At 42.3% G+C, this 20,271-nt stretch overlaps 1 pseudogene; it reads left to right on the top strand.

Moving 5' to 3' along the window:
- Positions 1-8,375: 8,375 nt before the first annotated feature.
- Positions 8,376-20,271, top strand: part of LOC135544948 (uncharacterized) — a 56,993-nt pseudogene continuing 45,097 nt past the window's right edge.

Below are 20,271 nucleotides of genomic sequence, written 5' to 3'. Positions count from 1 at the left end.
CCTGACCAATTCCCCCTGCTGTTTTTAGACTGTTTTAGACATAACCCTGACCAATTCCCCCTGCTGTTTTAGACATAACCCTGACCAATTCCCCTGCTGTTTTTTGACCAATTCCCCTGCTGTTTTAGACATAACCCTGACCAATTCCCCCTGCTGTTTTAGACATAACCCTGACCAATTCCCCTGCTGTTTTAGACATAACCCTGACCAATTCCCCCTGCTGTTTTAGACATAAGCCTGACCAATTCCCCCTGCTGTTTTAGACATAACCCTGACCAATTCCCCTAGCTGCAGACAGTCTTGTGATCAACTCAACAGTATGCTATGATCATAGTAGTTCCATGTTAAATGTAGCAACTGTCGGCCTGGCTTTCCTCTACCTGTCTATAACAGTGTTAGTGTCCTGTGTGTGTGTGTGTGTGTGTGTGTGTGTGTGTGTGTGTGTGTGTGTGTGTGTGTGTGTGTGTGTGTGTGTGTGTGTGTGTGTGTGTGTGTGTGTGTGTGTGTGTGTGTGTGTGTGTGTGTGTGTGTGCGTGCGTGCGTGCGTGCGTGCGTGTGTGTGTGTGTGTTTGTGTGTGTGTGTGTGGCTTTCCGTCTCAAGTGTTGTCATACTGTGAATTGTGTTATTTAGCAGGAACGTCTTTCTCCTGGACTGAAGCTTTGGCAGGCACCACTTGTTGTCAAAAGTCCTGCTGCACAAAACATAGGTCAATATGGGTCCAAGTTGTTTTATTGGATTTTGTGTTTATATTCATAAATACGTGGCGAAAGCAATAATTGTTTTTATTTTCGTTACTTTATGTAATGTTCAAATTTAGTAACCATTTCACTCCTTTTGCAGTAGTAGCTTACAAAAAACGAAAATTGTACAAAAAAGAAACATTGTTTTAGACTTTGATCCATGGACATCAAGAACCCACATTTGAATGTATGCAAAAGCTTGCATGTGTGCTCTGTATGTGTTTGCGTGTATTGAACATTTGTGCAGTTTTTTAATACTGTGGTCTGCTGTGTTTCATGTGTTTTGGAAATCTCTGTGACGATTTTTTAATACTATGGTCTGATGTGTTTCGTGTGTATTGGACATCTCTCTCCCATTTCTTTAATAATGTGGTCTGTTGTGTCAAAAAAATAAAAATAATAAAAGCTTCTAAAGAAGAACATCTAGCATAAACTGGCCACCTACACTGCTCCCTCCTGGTCCTCTCCTGACCACCTACACTGCTCCCTCCTGGTACTCTCCTGGCCATCTACACTGCTCCCTCCTGACCATCTACACTGCTCCCTCTTGGTCCTCTCCTGACCATCTACACTGCTCCCTCCTGGTCCTCTCCTAACCATCTACACTGCTCCCTCCTGGTCCTCTCCTGACCATCTACACTGCTCCCTCCTGGTCCTCTCCTGACCATCTACACTGCTCCCTCCTGACCATCTACACTGCTCCCTCCTGGTCCTCTCCTGACCACCTACACTGCTCCCTCCTGGTCCTCTCCTGACCATCTACACTGCTCCCTCCTGGTCCTCTCCTGACCATCTACACTGCTCCCTCCTGGTCCTCTCCTGACCATCTACACTGCTCCCTCCTGGTCCTCTCCTGACCATCTACACTGCTCCCTCCTGGTCCTCTCCTGACCATCTACACTGCTCCCTCCTGGTCCTCTCCTGGCCACCTACACTGCTCCCTCTTGGCCATATAAACTGCTCCCTCCTGGTCCTCTCCTGGACATCTACACTGCTCCCTCCTGGTCCTCTCCTGGCCATCTACACTGCTCCTACCTGGTCCTCTCCTGGTCATCTACACTGCTCCCTCCTGGACCTCTCCTGGCCATCTACACTGCTCCCACCTGGTCCTGTCCTGGACATCTACACTGCTCCCTCCTGACCATCTACACTGCTTCCTCCTGGTCCTCTCCTGACCATCTACACCGCTCCCTCCTGGTCCTCTCCTGGACATCTACACTGCTCCCTCCTGGTCCTCTCCTGGACATCTACACTGCTCCCTCCTGGTCATACCCTCTCCCTGCACCTTGGCTCTGTGTGTGTCAAAGTTCACTGTGGTGTATGTGTGTGGGTGCAGGTCTTTGCATGCTTGCAGGGCTGGCCCTAGCCTTTTGGGCCCCTCCCATCTTGCAGGAGAAAAAAATTGTGCCCCCACTCTTGACAGCGTAGAAAAAAATATTTATTTTAGATTTAATAAAACATTTTATAGTTAATAAAAAGTTTTAAAGTTAATAAAATGTTTTAGAGTTAATAAAAAGTTTTAGAGTAAATAACATTTTAGAGTTAATAACATTTTAGAGTAATCCTGCCATTCTACACATTGTGCCATGACTTATTCCATTTTCAATGATATCTGAGTGATAATGACTAACAAAATCAATGCGGGCCTCCTGGAGGTCAGGATCCCTAGACTCATGCCCTGTGTGCCTGGGCGGTAATTTGACCAGGAGTAGATAGCTGACTCATTTACCAATTCAAAAAATGTTAGATGACATGAGCGAACTGAGTGGCTGTCAGTGACTGATATAACAAGAGAAAACCTGCTGATGCACAACCAAGTTTAGAAATGACATATTGTGTATTCTACTATTCTAACTCTCAACGGTAAGTTGAGACCCCGACTGAATTGTAAAAAAGCGGTCGCCTATGTCTCTTATGCATTAGGCCCGGCCCTGTGTGCTTGTCCTTCATAAGGTGGTGTACTGGAGTATCAAATCTGTGTCTCTAGTCAGGCAAGCTGAGAGAGAGACCATGTCATTATGCGCAATGATTCTAGAACCAACTAGCTGACCGCATCCAGCGAGGCACCATGCAGGGGGGAGGATGGGGCAGACATAAGCATTAGGCCCACACACACAGGAGGAGATATACTAAGAATGGTATGTACAGCAGTAGATATACCAATAACGATATGTACAACCATAGATATACTAAGAATGATATGTACAACAGTAGATATACTAAGAATGGTATGTACAACAGTAGATGTATTAGAGTGAGCTATGTACAACAGTAGATATAATAAGAATGATATGTACAGCAGTAGATATATTAGAGTGAGCTATGTACAACAGTAGATATAATAAGAATGATATGTACAGCAGTAGATATAATAAGAATGATATGTACAGCAGTAGATATACTAAGAATGATATGTACAACAGTAGATATACTATGAATGATATGTAAAACAGTAGATATACTAAGAATGATATGTAAAACAGTAGATATAATAAGAATGATATGTACAGCAGTAGATATACTAAGAATGATATGTAAAACAGTAGATATAATAAGAATGATATGTACAGCAGTAGATATACTAAGAATGGTATGTACAACAGTAGATATATTAGAGTGAGCTATGTACAGCAGTAGATATATTAGAGTGAGCTATGTACAGCAGTAGATATACTAAGAATGATATGTACAGCAGTAGATATATTAGAGTGAGCTATGTACAACAGTGAATATACTAAGAATGATATGTAAAACAGTAGATATACTAAGAATGATATGTAAAACAGTAGATATAATAAGAATGATATGTACAGCAGTAGATATACTAAGAATGATATGTAAAACAGTAGATATACTAAGAATGATATGTAAAACAGTAGATATAATAAGAATGATATGTAGCAGTAGATATACTAAGAATGATATGTAAAACAGTAGATATATTAGAGTGAGCTATGTACAACAGTAGATATAATAAGAAGATATAAAACAGTAGATATAAGAATGATATGTAAAACAGTAGATATAATAAGAATGATATGTACACAGTAGATATACTAAGAATGATATGTAAAACAGTAGATATAATAAGAATGATATGTACAGCAGTAGATATACTAAGAATGGTATGTACAACAGTAGATATATTAGAGTGAGCTATGTACAACAGTAGATATACTAAGAATGATATGTACAGCAGTAGATATATTAGAGTGAGCTATGTACAACAGTAGATATAAGAATGATATGTAAAACAGTAGATATAATAAGAATGATATGTACAACAGTAGATATAATAAGAATGATATGTAAAACAGTAGATATACTAAGAATGATATGTAAAACAGTAGATATAATAAGAATGATATGTACAGCAGTAGATATACTAAGAATGATATGTAAAACAGTAGATATACTAAGAATGATATGTAAAACAGTAGATATAATAAGAATGATATGTACAGCAGTAGATATACTAAGAATGATATGTAAAACAGTAGATATATTAAGTGATATGTACAACAGTAGATATAATAAGAATGATATGTAAAACAGTAGATATACTAAGAATGATATGTAAAACAGTAGATATAATAAGAATGATATGTACAGCAGTAGATATACTAAGAATGATATGTAAAACAGTAGATATACTAAGAATGATATGTAAAACAGTAGATATAATAAGAATGATATGTACAGCAGTAGATATACTAAGAATGATATGTAAAACAGTAGATATATTAGAGTGAGCTATGTACAACAGTAGATATAATAAGAATGATATGTACAGCAGTAGATATACTAAGAATGATATGTAAAACAGTAGATATACTAAGAATGATATGTACAGCAGTAGATATACTAAGAATGACATGTACAGCAGTAGATATATTAGAGTGACCTATGTACAGAATCCGGTATATAAATAAATATGTGGTGTGTATAAACAGTGCAACTAAATACAATGTACAGTAGCAGAAATATCCAAATGAGCTATGTGGGTAAAACAGTATTTAAATACTCAGTGAAACGGGAAGCATCCAGTGGCTCAATGTCTTTATGCCATGGGACAGTTAATGTTTGATTTTTCCTGTACCTAACTGTGAGTCATGTATCCCACAGAGAACACGTAGTCTATACACTTAAGTTACATCCCAAATAACACTCTATTCCCTACAGGGCCCATAGGGTTCTCATCAAATGTAGTGCACTACATAGGCAATAGGGTTCCATTTAGATTTCACAATTCACACTTAAGAAATAAAACAGGCCTATACCTGTATCTGTAAATGAACTTGTTGTGTGGTCTGAGTGGAATTGTTGTATCAGCTCAATGTTTACTATACCTGTTCTGTAAATGAACTTGTTGTGTGGTCTGAGTGGTTGTGTTGTATCAGCTCAATGTTTACTATACCTGTATCTGTAAATGAACTTGTTGTGTGGTCTGAGTGGAATTGTTGTATCAGCTCAATGTTTACTATACCTGTATCTGTAAATGAACTTGTTGTGTGGTCTGAGTGGTTGTGTTGTATCAGCTCAATGTTTACTATACCTGTATCTGTAAATGAACTTGTTTGTGGTCTGAGTGGTTGTGTTGTATCAGCTCAATGTTTACTATACCTGTATCTGTAAATGAACTTGTTGTGTGGTCTGAGTGGTTGTGTTGTATCAGCTCAATGTTTACTATACCTGTATCTGTAAATGAACTTGTTGTGTGGTCTGAGTGGTTGTGTTGTATCAGCTCAATGTTTACTATACCTGTATCTGTAAATGAACTTGTTGTGTGGTCTGAGTGGTTGTGTTGTATCAGCTCAATGTTTACTATACCTGTATCTGTAAATGAACTTGTTGTGTGGTCTGAGTGGTTGTGTTGTATCAGCTCAATGTTTACTATACCTGTATCTGTAAATGAACTTGTTGTGTGGTCTGAGTGGTTGTGTTGTATCAGCTCAATGTTTACTATACCTGTATCTGTAAATGAACTTGTTGTGTGGTCTGAGTGGTTGTGTTGTATCAGCTCAATGTTTACTATACCTGTATCTGTAAATGAACTTGTTGTGTGGTCTGAGTGGTGTGGGCTTATGTGCTCATGTTCTTTGGTATTAATGAAATAGTGTGATCTGATGAAGTAATAAATTATATATTTGTTGGTTGTTATGTATCTACTAGTGTTTTTGTTTATTCATCCACAGGTTCAATAACTGAAAACACGTAGTATTTTATAAAACTACCTTATCATCATCATCTTAAATAGGAGTAAGTAAGTAGCTGTCACGGTTTTATTGCTCTGACGACGAGGTGTAGCAAGGATCGGACCAAAATGCAGCGTGGTAATTTTCATACATGTTTAATAACGAATAAACACGAACAATACAAAAACAAGAAACGTAACACGAAAACCGAAACAGCCTATACCCCTATACTGTGAACAGTAACACAGAGACAGGAACCAAGACAATCTCAAAGAATATGGCTGCCTAAATATGGTTCCCAATCAGAGACAACGATAAACACCTGCCTCTGATTGAGAACCACTTCAGGCAGCCATAGACTAAGCTAGAAAACCCCACTATGCCACAATCCCAATACCTGTGAAAAACCCCAAGACAAAACACACCACATACCAAAACCCATGTCACACCCTGGCCTGACCAAATAGATAAAGAAAACACAAAATACTAAGACCAGGGTGTGACAGTAGCAAAAAATGAGTTTCATTTAGGAAATCTGTTATCAAGTATATTCAATTACAGCTGTTTTCAAATCCAATCTTATTTTGGGCTTAATTGTTTTCAATTGGTGTACAAATTATAATTAGGTTCTGGACACCTGACTATCCGCTTCGACAAACATCTGAATCTAGTTGCCTACCCCATTCTAAATCAACAATGGTATTTCTATATGATAAACCATCCAGGGACCATGGGTACCTGTGCAGTCTATTACATAGTCCTACTGTGCTTTAACATAGTGTTGTTTGTACAGAGAGTTCCGAAAAGTCTCATTCCAGGTCCCGAGCCTCCGTTTCTCTCCACCAACTGCTTCTCTCTCTCTCTATGGGAAGGCATGCTGAAGCTTTATTAATGACAGGGCATGTTAAATGCCCACATTAACATAAAGGGTGTAGAGTCCAACACCAAAGCAAAAGGAACAGAGAAAGGCCCCTGTCACTCTCTGTAGCAGGAGAAATTCCCCCCTGAAGAAAAGGGAAATCACCGCTTGTACTGTATGTATGTAGCAGTCTGACGGAACTGGGGCAACCAGCTATTTCAGTATGGGAAAATGGGCCAAGAGCGTGTGACTAGGGTGAAGGGATGAAGTGAATGGAGAGGTGGAGGGATGGACGGATGGAGGGAGGGAAGGACGGACGGAGGGATGGATGGAAGGATATTGGAAAAATAATACATTTGTTCAAATCGAGGCCGTGCCTCAGTCGAAGGTTCCAAATGATCACATTTTCATGATCAACTTAATTCTTTCAATCCAGAAGACCCAGATATACCGACCCATAAAACAGACATACTTGGCATCTGACCAGAGAGAGAGAGGGGAGATAGAGAGGGGGCGAGAGAGGGGAGAAAAAAGAGAGAGAAAGAAAGCAAAAGGATAAATATAGGTGAGGGAGAGAGAAAGAAAGAGAGAAGGTGAAGTAGAGAGAGAGAGAGAAACTGAGCGCTGCTTCATTCAAACAGAAAATGTCCATCTGTTGAATTGAGATGAAAATAGCTTCACATTACACCAGCAGATAGGAGGTCATGGGTCAAATACTGATGTAAAGGGTTCTACGGACAATGCATTACCTACCTGTGGGTATGATGGATTAATAGACCTTGGGTGGATAGGACATTTAAGTGGAATCAACACATTTCCAGATACAAGCATCTTGCTAAACCTGCAAACATCTGCTAAATATGTGAATGTGACTAATACCATTTGATTGGATTTGATAATGAGTTCCGATAGGAAAAAGTTTAATCTTCTAAGTCTAAAACATACAGCTCCAAAAACATTTTTCAAACTTCACAAATTAAATTATATTACTTTTGTGAAACACAGTGTTGAATGTTCAGTTTAGAATAGATGCTGTGCATTACTGTAAGTCTCTCCTTCTAAATCTCTCTGGCTTCTATCAACAAGAGATAGATAGCTGTGGGGTGGAGCCATTAGCCTGCACCTAGTCTCAGTCTGAGTGGCAGTCTAATCACTATATAGTGCACTGCTTTTGACCAGAACCCTATGGGTCAGAGCATTATGGGTCAGAGCCCTATGGGTCAGAGCCTTATGGGTGAGGGCCTTATGGGTGAGAGCAGCCTTATGGGTGAGAGCCCTATGGTGAGAGCCCTATGGGTGAGAGCCCTATGGGTGAGAGCCTTATGGGTCAGAGCCTTATGGGTGAGAGCCCTATGGGTCAGAGCCTTATGGGTCAGAGCCTATGGGCAGAGCCTTATGGGTGAGAGCATTATGGGTCAGAGCCCTATGGGTCAGAGCCTTATGGGTGAGCCTTATGGGTCAGATTATGGGTGAGAGCCCTATGGGTGAGAGCCTTATGGGTGAGAGCATTATGGGTCAGAGCCCTATGGGTCAGAGCCCTATGGGTGAGAGCCTTATGGGTGAGCCTTATGGGTGAGATTATGGGTCAGAGCCCTATGGGTGAGAGCCTTATGGGTGAGAGCCTTATTGGTGAGAGCATTATGGGTGAGAGCCCTATGGGTGAGAGCCCTATGGGTGAGAGCCTTATGGGTGAGAGCATTATTGGTCAGAGCCTTATGGGTCAGAGCCCTATGGGTGAGAGCCCTATGGGTGAGAGCCTTATGGGTGAGAGCCTTATGGGTGAGAGCCCTATGGGTGAGAGCCTTATGGGTGAGAGCCTTATGGGTGAGAGCCTTATGGGTGAGAGCATTATGGGTCAGAGCCTTATGGGTCAGAGCCCTATGGGTGAGAGCCTTATGGGTGAGAGCCTTATGGGTGAGAGCCTTATGGGTGAGAGCCCTATGGGTGAGAGCCTTATGGGTGAGAGCCTTATGGGTGAGAGCCTTATGGGGGAGCCTTATGGGGAGAGCCTTATGGGTGAGAGCATTATGGGTGAGAGCCTTATGGTGAGAGCTTATGGGTGAGAGCCTTATGGGTGAGAGCATTATGGGTCAGTGCATTATGGGTCCTGGTCAAAAGTAGTAGGAGCCCCATGGGCTTTGGCAAAAGTACTGCATTACAGTATGCGTGTGTGTGAACCAATATGAACCTGTGCAGGTGAGACATTAAACAGGGGGCATCAAGGAAATATGTGCATGACAGAGAGGTTGAAACTAGCACTAACTCTAACTATAAGCCTAAGGCTAACCCCCGTACCCACCCCCATGGAAAACATCTAAGCGCAACGAGCAAGTGACTGTTATGCGTTTGGCAGAACACAATATTTGTGTGCAAATCTCAAATTATACTCAATGTAACAGGTAGGCATAATGTTCCTGGGGCTCTTACTGTATTCTGATCTGCAGAAACAAAAACACAGCAGAATGAATTCACAACACTGGGGATTACATCCCAAATGACTCCTATTGAGTATATAGCACTACTTTTGACTAGTCCTATGGGTCCTGGTTAAAGAATTGTACAATGAAGAGGTAGCGTCATTTGGGACACGGAACAAAATAAACAGATGACAGAAGATGTTTATTTCCTCAGTTAACAGATGCTTTCCATACACTTCAGACTCAAATTACAGCTAATGCCTGAATGCATGCACACACACACACACACACAGTTTAATATCTCACCTGGCGCAGGTTCATATTGGTTCACACCCACATGCGCACACACACACACAAACACACACAAACACACACACACACACACACACACACACACACACACACACACACACACACACACACACACACACACACACACACACACAGAGAGTTACAAGCACACACACAATAGAGTGTCTAATTAACATTAAATGGTGTTAATAGTTAACAGCTTGCAGACACGTCCAGATAACACATCGTCCTCAAGTGAACATTAGTCCTGTTTGAGGGCCCCACATACACACAGCCACACACACACAACCACTAATGCCACTAATAGAGGGCAGGTGTGTGACGCCTTGGCTAGAAAACCTCAGAGCTTTCAGAGTGTTTCTTAAATCAACCTTAATTAAATATTTGTACCTCTATAGGATAAGTCTCTATAAACCGGGACGGTTGTTGCTAACGTGCGCTGTTGTGACTAGAATGACGTTGTGAACAACAGCCAACTTTCCGGAGTATAGACATGTCGTATGTCGTACACTCTTGTAGGCAGAACCCTTACATGCTTGCTAATCTAACTGCAGTTGTCACCCCTGACCGTAGATTGCTTTGTATGTTTCTATTTTTTGTTTGGTCAAGGTGTGATGTGGGTGGGCATTCTATGTTGTTTTTCTATGTTTTCTTTTCTATGTGTTTGGCCTGGTATGGTTCCCAATCAGAGGAGGCTGTCTATCGTTGTCTCTGATTGAGAACCATACTTAGGTAGCCTTTTCCCACCTGATGTTTGTGGGTTGTTTCCTGTTCTGTGTTTTCACCTTTCAGGACTGTTTCAATTTTCATTTCTTGTGTTCACTTTGTTATTTGGTATTTTCGTGTTCTGTTATAATAAATAATCATGGACACTTACCACTCCGCGTTTTGGTCCTCACCTTCTTCCACCAACGGCCGTTACAACAGTGTCCAGTTTACAGTGAAAAATACCATGCTGTTGTTTGAGGAGAGTGCACAACAACAAAACACTTTTATCACGATAACTGGTTTAATACATTCACCTCTGAAGGGAAATCATTCACTTACATTCAGCTATCCTGCTCTGATTTGTCATCCTGAGTGTCCAGATATAAAATGTGGCATAGTTATGTTTAATAAAATACATTTTATATTAAAATGTAGGAACTGGGTTCTAAAGTTTGAACCCCTGCTGTTTCTATTATTTAAAAACCCATGTCAGCCATCTAGAAGGTTAGTGTGGTTAGTGTATTCTCTGTAGGGAAGCTAATTATCCATCATGTAAGACATTCCAGGGAGTGTGTAAACTTAAATGTTTTATTACCATAGCATTTTTGTATGTTCTCTATAGTTATGTACTTAAATGTATCAATTGACCGATTCGGCACATTTGAGCAAACTCTGGCAGACTTGTTACAAAATATTGTGTGGTGACGTTATTAACTGGATCAGTCTGAAACTTTGCACACACACCGCTGCCATCTCGTGGCAAAAATCAAAATTACACCTATAGTCCTATCTGACTGTATGGCCTTCCTCTTGCATTTCAAAGATGATGGAACCCCACAAAACTGTTTTTGGTAGTATTATATTTTACCAGATCTAATGTGTTATATTCTCCTACATTAATTTAGCATTTCCACAAAGTTCAAAATGTTTCCTTTCAAATGGTACAAAGAATATGCATATCCTTGCTTCAGGTCCTGAGCTACAGGCAGTTAGACGTGGGTCCTGAGCTACAGGCAGTTAGACGTGGGTGTGCATTTAAAGCAGAAATTGAAATAAAAAAAGGGTATGATCCTTAAGAGGTTTTAAGAGGTTCAGTATATATACTATGTGCACCTTATATGCATCTTCAACTTGAGAAGTCCCAACTGTCGTGAGGTCCTTGGATATGTAAGAATGCGATCTGTGTGTGCGTTAGTGGAAGAGTCCGCGGCAATGGGTAGTTCTTCTCCGCTTTTAAATTGGATTTGAGCGTTCAGCCTAATTGGTTTCTGTTGGATGATATTACCATTGACCCCCCTCCTCACACACACACACACACACACACACACACACACACACACACACACACACACACACACACACACACACACACACACACACACACACACACACACACACACACACACACACACACACACACACACACACACACACACACACACACACACACAAGGCCAGAGGAAGGAGTAGCGGTACCCTTGTATCAGACAACGTCCAACCACAGATACAACAGTCTTCGGAATCCTCTTCTCAATAGAACGGCTGCAACAGGTTCAAACAACCTCCACCTCTCCACTTGGTCTACTAGAGAAGAGAGTCCCTGAGGGGTGTGTTTAAACACATCTCCACTTGGTCTACTAGAGAAGAGTCCTGAGGGGTGTGTTTAACCACATCTCAACTTGGTCTACTAGAGAAGAGTCCTGAGGGGTGTGTTTAACCATATCTCCACTTGGTCTACTAGAGAAGAGTCCTGAGGGGTGTGTTTAACCACCTCTCCACTTGGTCTACTAGAGGAGAGTCCTGAGGGGTGTGTTTAACCACCTCTCCACTTGGCCCTAAAGAGAAGAGAGTCCGGAGGGGTGTGTTTAACCATATCTCCACTTGGTCTACTAGAGAAGAGAGTCCTGAGGTGTGTTTAACTACCTCTCACTTGGCCCTAAAGAAGAGAGTCCTGAGGGGCGTTTAACAGTGTGTCCCATAAAATAGGGCCATAAGACTCTGTTCAAAGTATTGCCATTACGGAAGCACCCGGCCCGGTTTGCGAACAAGTATTGCAGGCAGGCCACCCGTCATACAACTCAGTATTCAACATATATCCATGTCTGAGGATGTCGGAAGATGAAGCGGAAACCGGCCACTAGGGCAACAGTGAGCACTGTTACCTTCACGTAGGTTTTGGTTTTGCTATGGTGTTGTGGACAGGGATGGTTGATGGGCTTAAGCATCTGCCTCTGATTTACAGTGATAGAAAGTTGTTTTGAGATTTTTGCTCTAAGGCTATCCCAAACCTTAATCCTTACCTTAACCATTCAGAGTTAATGCCTAACCTTAACCTTGAACACTTAGAAATCTGACATTTGCAACAACTTTGACATTTCACTCTGATTTCAAGGTTGCGAACATAACCTTAAACACTTCAAAATATGACTTCTGCAACAATTTTGAAACTTGACGTTTGAGAAACATGGATGAATGATTAATTCTGATGTGAAAATGTGAGAGTTGAAACAGACAAACAGAGGGATGAAACAGAGAGAAAACAGAGGGGGGAAAACAGAGAGGAAACAGAGGGGGGAAATAGAGAGGGGAAACAGAGAGAAAACAGAGGGGGAAACAGAGGGTGGAAACAGAGAAGAAACAGAAGGGGGAAATAGAGAGGAAACAGAAGAAACAGAGAGGAAACAGAGAGGAAATAGAGGGGGGAAACAGAGGGGGGAAACAGAGAGGAAACAGAGAGGAAACAGAGGGGGAAACAGAGAGAGGAAACAGAGGGAAACAGAGGTGGGAAACAGAGAGGAAACAGAGGGAAACAGAGAGGAAACAGAGGCGGGAAATAGAGAGGAAACAGAGAAGAAACAGAGAGGAAACAGAGAGGAAATAGAGGGGGGGAAACAGAGGGGAAACAGAGAGGAAACAGAGGGAAACAGAGGGAAACAGAGAGGAAACAGAGGGGAAACAGAGGTGGGAAACAGAGAGGAAACAGAGGGGAAACAGAGAGGAAACAGTGAGGAAACAGAGGAAACAGAGGGGAAAACAGAGGGGAAAACAGAGGGGGAAACAGAGGGGGGAACCGAGGGGGAAACAGAGGGGGAGGACAGTGGGGGAAACAGGTGGGGAAACAGAGGGGGGTAACTGAGGGTGGGAAACAGAGAGGAAACAGAGGGGAGGACAGGGGAAACAGAGAGGAAACAGAGTGGGGAAACAGAGGGGGTAACAGATGGAGGAAACAGAGGGGAAACAGAGAAGACACAGAGGGGGAGACAGAGAGGGAAAACAGAGGGGAAACAGAGTAGTTGGTTTAACGTCATTCAAACTCACACATGACAGGACAGGACAAGCCCCGTACAAGAAAACTCATAAAGCAGAGTAGAGTACAACCAACATCCACCAGCCACTGCATTCTAGGAGTTAAAGTAGGAGTTATGGGAGGCAGATCCCAGATTTTAGAATGCATGCCCCCAGGGCAGAAAACTTCAGTCAAAACCCCTACATCACGTGTTAGCTGGTTGGTGATAATACATACTGGTCAGCCATGCATCCTCCATTAACATATGGATGGAGAAGATAATGGACTGTCATCTACCTGTCCTCCTGGAGGTGTTAAGTATGAGTAGATGTGTGTTTGTGTGTGCGTCCATGTCTGTGCATGTGCTCCTTGTGTGTGTGAGAGAGAATATGAAAGGGAATAACGTCTGGAACATTCCATCTATCTAGGGGTTATAAGGTTGTTAAAGGGAAGGGGATACATTCAACTGAAATGTGTCTTCCGCATATAACCCAACCGCTGAATCAGAGAGGTGTGGGCGGCTGCCTGTAATAGACGTCCACGGCTCCCAAGGATCAGTTGTTGTGGGGGTTAACTGACTTGCTCAAGGGCAGATCGGCAGATTTTGGAATGGTCCATCTCTCCCAGGGTTATAGGGGTGTAACTGGTCATATAGAGAATACAAATGGGAATAACATGTGTAATCTCCATCTCTCCTAGGGTTATAGGGTGTAACTGGTCATATAGAGGAATACAAATGGGAATAACATGTGTAATCTCCATCTCTCCTAGTGTTATTGGTCATATAAATCAGTAGATCACAGACAGTTGCCATTTAAAATGGAGACAGACTGATTATCTTCGATGAAGTCTACAGATCAAATGTTGAGTATAGAAACCTTTACACTTCAGTCGACATTAATGCTTGATTTACACAAAGTTTTACAAGTATAAAACAATTGAAGGGCAGGTTTCTCAAGCCTCTGGGGATTTGCCTGATGTTTCGTCAGACAGATTATATGAAAATAGAGACAGTGTTCCTTAGCCCTTTTCCTCAGGTCACATTGACCTGACAGTATGTGGAGTCAAGCAATCAAAAATAATTCAACCAATCAAAAAATAAATAAATCAATCAACCAACAATCAAACTTTATCATGATCTCAAAACCATCTCATCCAAAGCATCGCAAAATCTGAGCATTTTTTCTCAGATGACCACAGCCAGCCGCCTTCTTCCATCTGTGGCAACCAATTACATGAGAAGAGACTCATGAGATTTCCAGGTGTAATTCATTGAGTTTGACCCCAACGTGCCTGTGGTAATATACCATCAGATCTATCTTGTACCTACCTCAGATCCATTCATTATAGTCAGGGGGCCTGTTGGTGTAGACTTACACTGTAAAGTATTAGCATCGCAGAATAGACTGGCATATCAGGGTCTTTCTGTAAACTAGGGGTACCAGTGAGGAGTTCCTACACTGGACAATTTGCTACAGCTGTTGATAAAACATTGATAATAATCTGCCAATTTCTTTCAGGTCACTAGATTAAGATTTAATGAGGGATGGGATCATAGCTATATTCAATACAATTCGCAAGTTGATTTGTAACTCATGATATTTTAACCATTTATCAGTACTGTCATTTCGTATTAATTTTTTTAAATTCACCTTTATTTAACCAGGTAGGCCAGTTGAGAACAAGATCTCATTTACAACTGCAAAGCAGTGCAACACTGTCACGACCGTCGTAAGGAGCGAACCAAAATGCAGCGTCGTATGTGTTCATGATGATGATTTTTTAATTAAAGAAGCACTGAACACAAACTATACAAAACAATAAACGAATAACAACCGTGAAGCTATAATGAGAACTGTGCTGACACAAGCAACTTACATAGACAATCACCCACAAACAAACAGTGCAACCCAGGCTACCTAAGTATGATTCTCAATCAGAGACAACTAATGACACCTGCCGCTGATTGAGAACCATACTCAAAGAAACATAGAAATCCCAAAATCATAGAAAAACAAACAGACTGCCCACCCCAACTCACGCCCTGACCATACTAAATAACAACAAAACAAACAAAATAAAGGTCAGAAAGTGACAGTACCCCCCCCAGTCTTTCTCTGCCTCATTGTCCGCCTCCGTGGCATCCTAAACACGGCGACCCTCGCCACCGACCTCGGACTGGGGACCCTAGAAAAGGGTCCCGAATGGACGGGAGATTCCGGCAGTGCAGGGGTGAAGAATGGGGTGAAGAATGACAGGCGCTGTGCTGGCGAACTGGGGACACCAGGCTGGTGCCCTGTACACTGGCCCAAGGAGTCGCACTGGAGACCAGATGCGTAGAGCCGGCTTTCTGGCACCTGGCTCGATGCTCACTCTAGCCCGGCCGATGCGAGGTGCTGGTATGTACCGCACTGGGCTATGCACCCGCACTGGGGACACCGTGCGCTCCACAGCATAACACGGTGCCTGCCCGGTCTCTCTCGCCCTCCAGTAAGCACAGGAAGTTGGCGCAGGTCTCCTACCTGGCCGCCACACTTCCTGTGTTCCTCCCCAAAAAGTTTTTGGGGCTGACTCTCAGGCTTCCATCCATCCTCCGTGCTGCCTCCTCATACCAGCGCCTCTCCGCCTTCGCTGCCTCCAGCTCTTCCTTTGGGTGGCGATATTCTCCTGGCTGTGCCCAGGGTCCTTTACTGTCCAACTCGTCCTCCCATGTCCATTCCTCCTTGCGCTGCTCCTGCTGCCGCTGCCTGTTATCACCCCGCTTGGTCCTTGGTTGGAGGGTGATTCTGTCACGATCGTCGTAAGGAGCGGACCAAAGTGCAGCGTGGTATGTGTTCATGATGATTTTTTTACAGAAAGCACTGAACACAAACTATACAAAACAATAAACAAATAACGACCGTGAAGCTATAATGCGAACTGTGCTGACACAAGCAACTTACATAGACAATCACCCACAAACAAACAATGAAACCCAGGCTACCTAAGTATGATTCTCAATCAGAGACAACTAATGACACCTGGCTCTGATTGAAAACCATACCAGGCCGAATCATAGAAATCCCAAAATCATAGAAAAACAAACATAGACTGCCCACCCCAACTCACGCCCTGACCATACTAAATAACGACAAAACAAAGGAAGTAAAGGTCAGAAAGTGACAAAAACAAACAACAACACGGAGTTACACATGGGATAAACAAACGTACAGTCAATAACACAATAGAAAAATCTGTATACACTGTGTGCAAATTAAGTAAGGAGGTTAGGCAATAATTAGACCAATAGTGGCGAAGCATTTACAGTTTAGCAAATTTCACTGGATTGATATACAGTGGGGCAAAAAAGTATTTAGTCAACCACCAATTGTGCAAGTTCTCACACTTAAAAAGATGAGAGAGTCCTGTAATTTTCATCACAGGTACACTTCAACTATGACAGATAAAATGAGGAAAGAAAATCCAGAAAATCACATTGTAGGATTTTAATGAATGTATTTGCAAATTATGGTGGAAAATAAGTATTTACAGATGGGCTGTGTACAGCTGCAGCGATCGCTAAGCTGCTCAGACAGCTGACGCTTAAAAAGTTAGTGAGGGAGATATAAGCCTCCAACTTCAGTGATTTTTGCAATTTGTTCCAGTCATTGACAGCAGAGAACTGGAAGGAAAGGCGGTCAAAGTAAGTGTTGGCTTTGGGGATGACCAGTGAAATACACCTGCTGGAGCACGTGCTACGGGTGGATGCTGCTATGGTGACCAGTGAGCTGAGATAAGGCGGGGCTTTACCAAGCAAAGACTTATAGATGACCTGGAGCCAGTGGGTTTGGCGACAAATATGTAGCGAATACCAGCAAACGAGAGCATACAGGTCACAGTGGTGGGTAGTATATGGTTAGACTGCATCCATTTGCTGAGTAGAGTGTTGGAGGCTATTTTGTAAATGACATCGCCGAAGTCAAGGATTGGTAGGATAGTCAGTTTTACGAGGGTATGTTTGGCAGCATGAGTGAAGGAGGGTTTGTTGCGAAATAGGAAGCCGATTCTAGATTTAACTTTGGAAATGCTCAATGTGAGTCGACGGAGAGATTAGGTATTTATAGTTGTCCACATCATTGATGTATACAGTGTAAAGAACCCTGTGGCACCCCCATAGAGAGGGGTCAGAGGCCAGAGCTCAGGACAACAGGCCATCTGATTTGACACACTGAAGTCTATCTGAAAAGTAGTTAGTGAACCAGGCAAGGCAGTCATTAGAGAAACCAAGGCTGTTGAGTCTGCCGATAAGAATACCGTGTTTAACATGTCGATGAAGACGGCTGCACAGTGCTGTCTTTTATTGATGGCGGTTAGGATATGGTTTAGGACCTTGAGCTTTAATTAGCTGACAGTTAGCTAAATGTAGGTAGCTAACATGAGCTGCTGGCTTACTTACACTGAGGTAATGTTAGTCTACACACCAAGCCATATTCTTGCATTTTTATTGGAATCGGTGAGTTCAACGTTAAACAAGCACCAGACAAACTGAGACATCCAGCTGAGTAACGTTAACTGTTATATAACAAGCTAGCTAACCTTAGCTACAATAAATACAGAAGTGGTTTGGCTTGAATGTTTATTCTATCTAAGATTTTGGTTGTTAACTTCCTATGCCTGCAGGGGCAGTATTGAGTAGCTTGGATGAAAAGGTGCCCATTGTAAACGGCCAGCTCCTCCGTCTCAGTTGCTAATATATGCATATTATTAGTAGTATTGGATAGAAAATATTCTAAATTTTCCAAAACTGTCAAAATATTGTCTGTGAGTATAACAGAACTGGTATTGCAGGTGAAACCCTGAGGAAATTGAAAACAGGACGTGGCTTCTATTTTGCAAACTCCATGTTCCATAGCCTCCCTTTGCTGGATTTAAAGGGATATGAAGCAGATTCCTTTTCCTATAGCTTCCTCAAGGTGTCAACAGTCTTCAGGCATAGTTCCAGGCTCTTATTTTGAAAAATGAGCCAGAACGATAACATTCCGTCAAGTGGTCACATGAGTTTTGCTCGCGCAACAGAATTTGGATAGGTATTGCTTTTCCCTCTCCTACTGGGAAAGATGTTTGTGGTTGATATATTATCGATTATATATTTAAAAGACATATATCTGTGGACATTATGGAAACTATTTGAAATTTCTGTCTGCATTGTCGTGACTGCTCTTTCCTGTGGATTTCTGTACATAACGCGACAAACAAACGGAGGTATTTTGGATATAAATATAATCTTTATGGAACAAGGGGAACATTTGTTGTGTAACTGGGAGTCTCGTGAGTGAAAACATCTGAAGATCATCAAAGGTAAACAATTATTTTGATTGCTTTTCTGATTTTCGTGACCAAGCTTCCTGATGCTAAGTGGACATAATGTTATGCTGTGCTATCGATAAATTTACACAAACGCTTGGATTGCTTTCGCTGAAAAGCATAATTTCAAAATCTGACACGACAGGTGGATTAACAAAAGGCTAAGCCGTGTTTTCCTATATTGCACTTGTGATTTCATGAATATAAATATTTATAGTAATATTTATTGTATGTGGCGCTATGCTATTCAGCGGTTGTTGATGACACTTCTCCCGATAGGGGGATTGCAGCCATAACAAGTTAACGTTAGATAATACAGTAATCTACTAACTTCTTAATTGAGAAATCCATCACCCTGTTGTGTTTACACTTATTTCCCTCCAGGGACCTAGCTAGCTAGATAATTATTTTCTTCAACCAAAACCCAGTCAATCGCACTGCAGTGTGGGATTGGGTCAGTCAGAGGCAAATCTGTTGCTAACACGTCACTAGCCTGTCCGGTCAGCCTTTTCCTGTAGTCAATGATCTGTCTTGCTCAAGTCAGTATGTTGTTGAAGCACCTTCGGCAGCGATTACAGCCTTGAGTCTTTTTCAGTATGACGCTACAAGCTTGGCACAACAGTATTTGGGGAGTTTCTCCAATATTTCTTTGCAGATCCTCTCAAGCTCGGCCAGGTTGGATGGGAAGCGTCACTGCACAGCTATTTACAGGTCTCTTCAGAGATGTTAGATTGTCCGGGCTCTGGCTGGGCCACTCAAGGACATTCAGAAACTTCTGCATCATCTTGGCTGTGTGTTGAGCACTCTGGAGCAGGTTTTCATCAAGGATCTCTGTACCTTGCTCCATTCATCTTTCCCTCGATCCTGACTAGACTCCCAGTCCCTACTGCTAAATAACATACCTACAGCATGATGCTGCCAGCACCATTCTTCACCTTAGGGATGGTGCTAGGTTTCCTCCAGACGTGACGCTTGGCATTCAGGCCGAAAAGTTCAATCTTGGTGTCATCAGACCAGAAAAGCTTGTTTCTTATGGTCTGGGAGTCCTTTAGATGCCTTTTGGCAAACACCATTCGAGCTGTCACGTGTATTTTACTGATGAGTGGTTTCCATCTAGAGGCTTGATTGGTGGAATGTTGCAGAGATGGGATAACATTTCAGAAGAACAACCATCTCCACAGAGGAACTCTGGACCTCAGTCAGAGTGACCATCGGGTTCTTGGTCACCTCCTGACCAAGGCCCTTCTCCCTTGATTTCTCAGTTCGGACAGGCAGCCAGCTCTAGGGAGTCTTGGTGGTTCCAAACTTCTTCCATTTAACTTTGGGCTAGGCGTGCCTCAAGCGACCCACCTCAACAACATCTGAGGACAGCGCCCCGCATACAAAAGCATTAAAAACATTTTCCAACCA

Source organism: Oncorhynchus masou, chromosome 9, assembly GCF_036934945.1.
Source record: "Oncorhynchus masou masou isolate Uvic2021 chromosome 9, UVic_Omas_1.1, whole genome shotgun sequence".
NCBI lineage: Eukaryota > Metazoa > Chordata > Actinopteri > Salmoniformes > Salmonidae > Oncorhynchus > Oncorhynchus masou.
The sequence above is the reverse complement of the archived record's forward strand: the minus strand, read 5'-3'. Positions and strand labels throughout refer to the sequence as shown.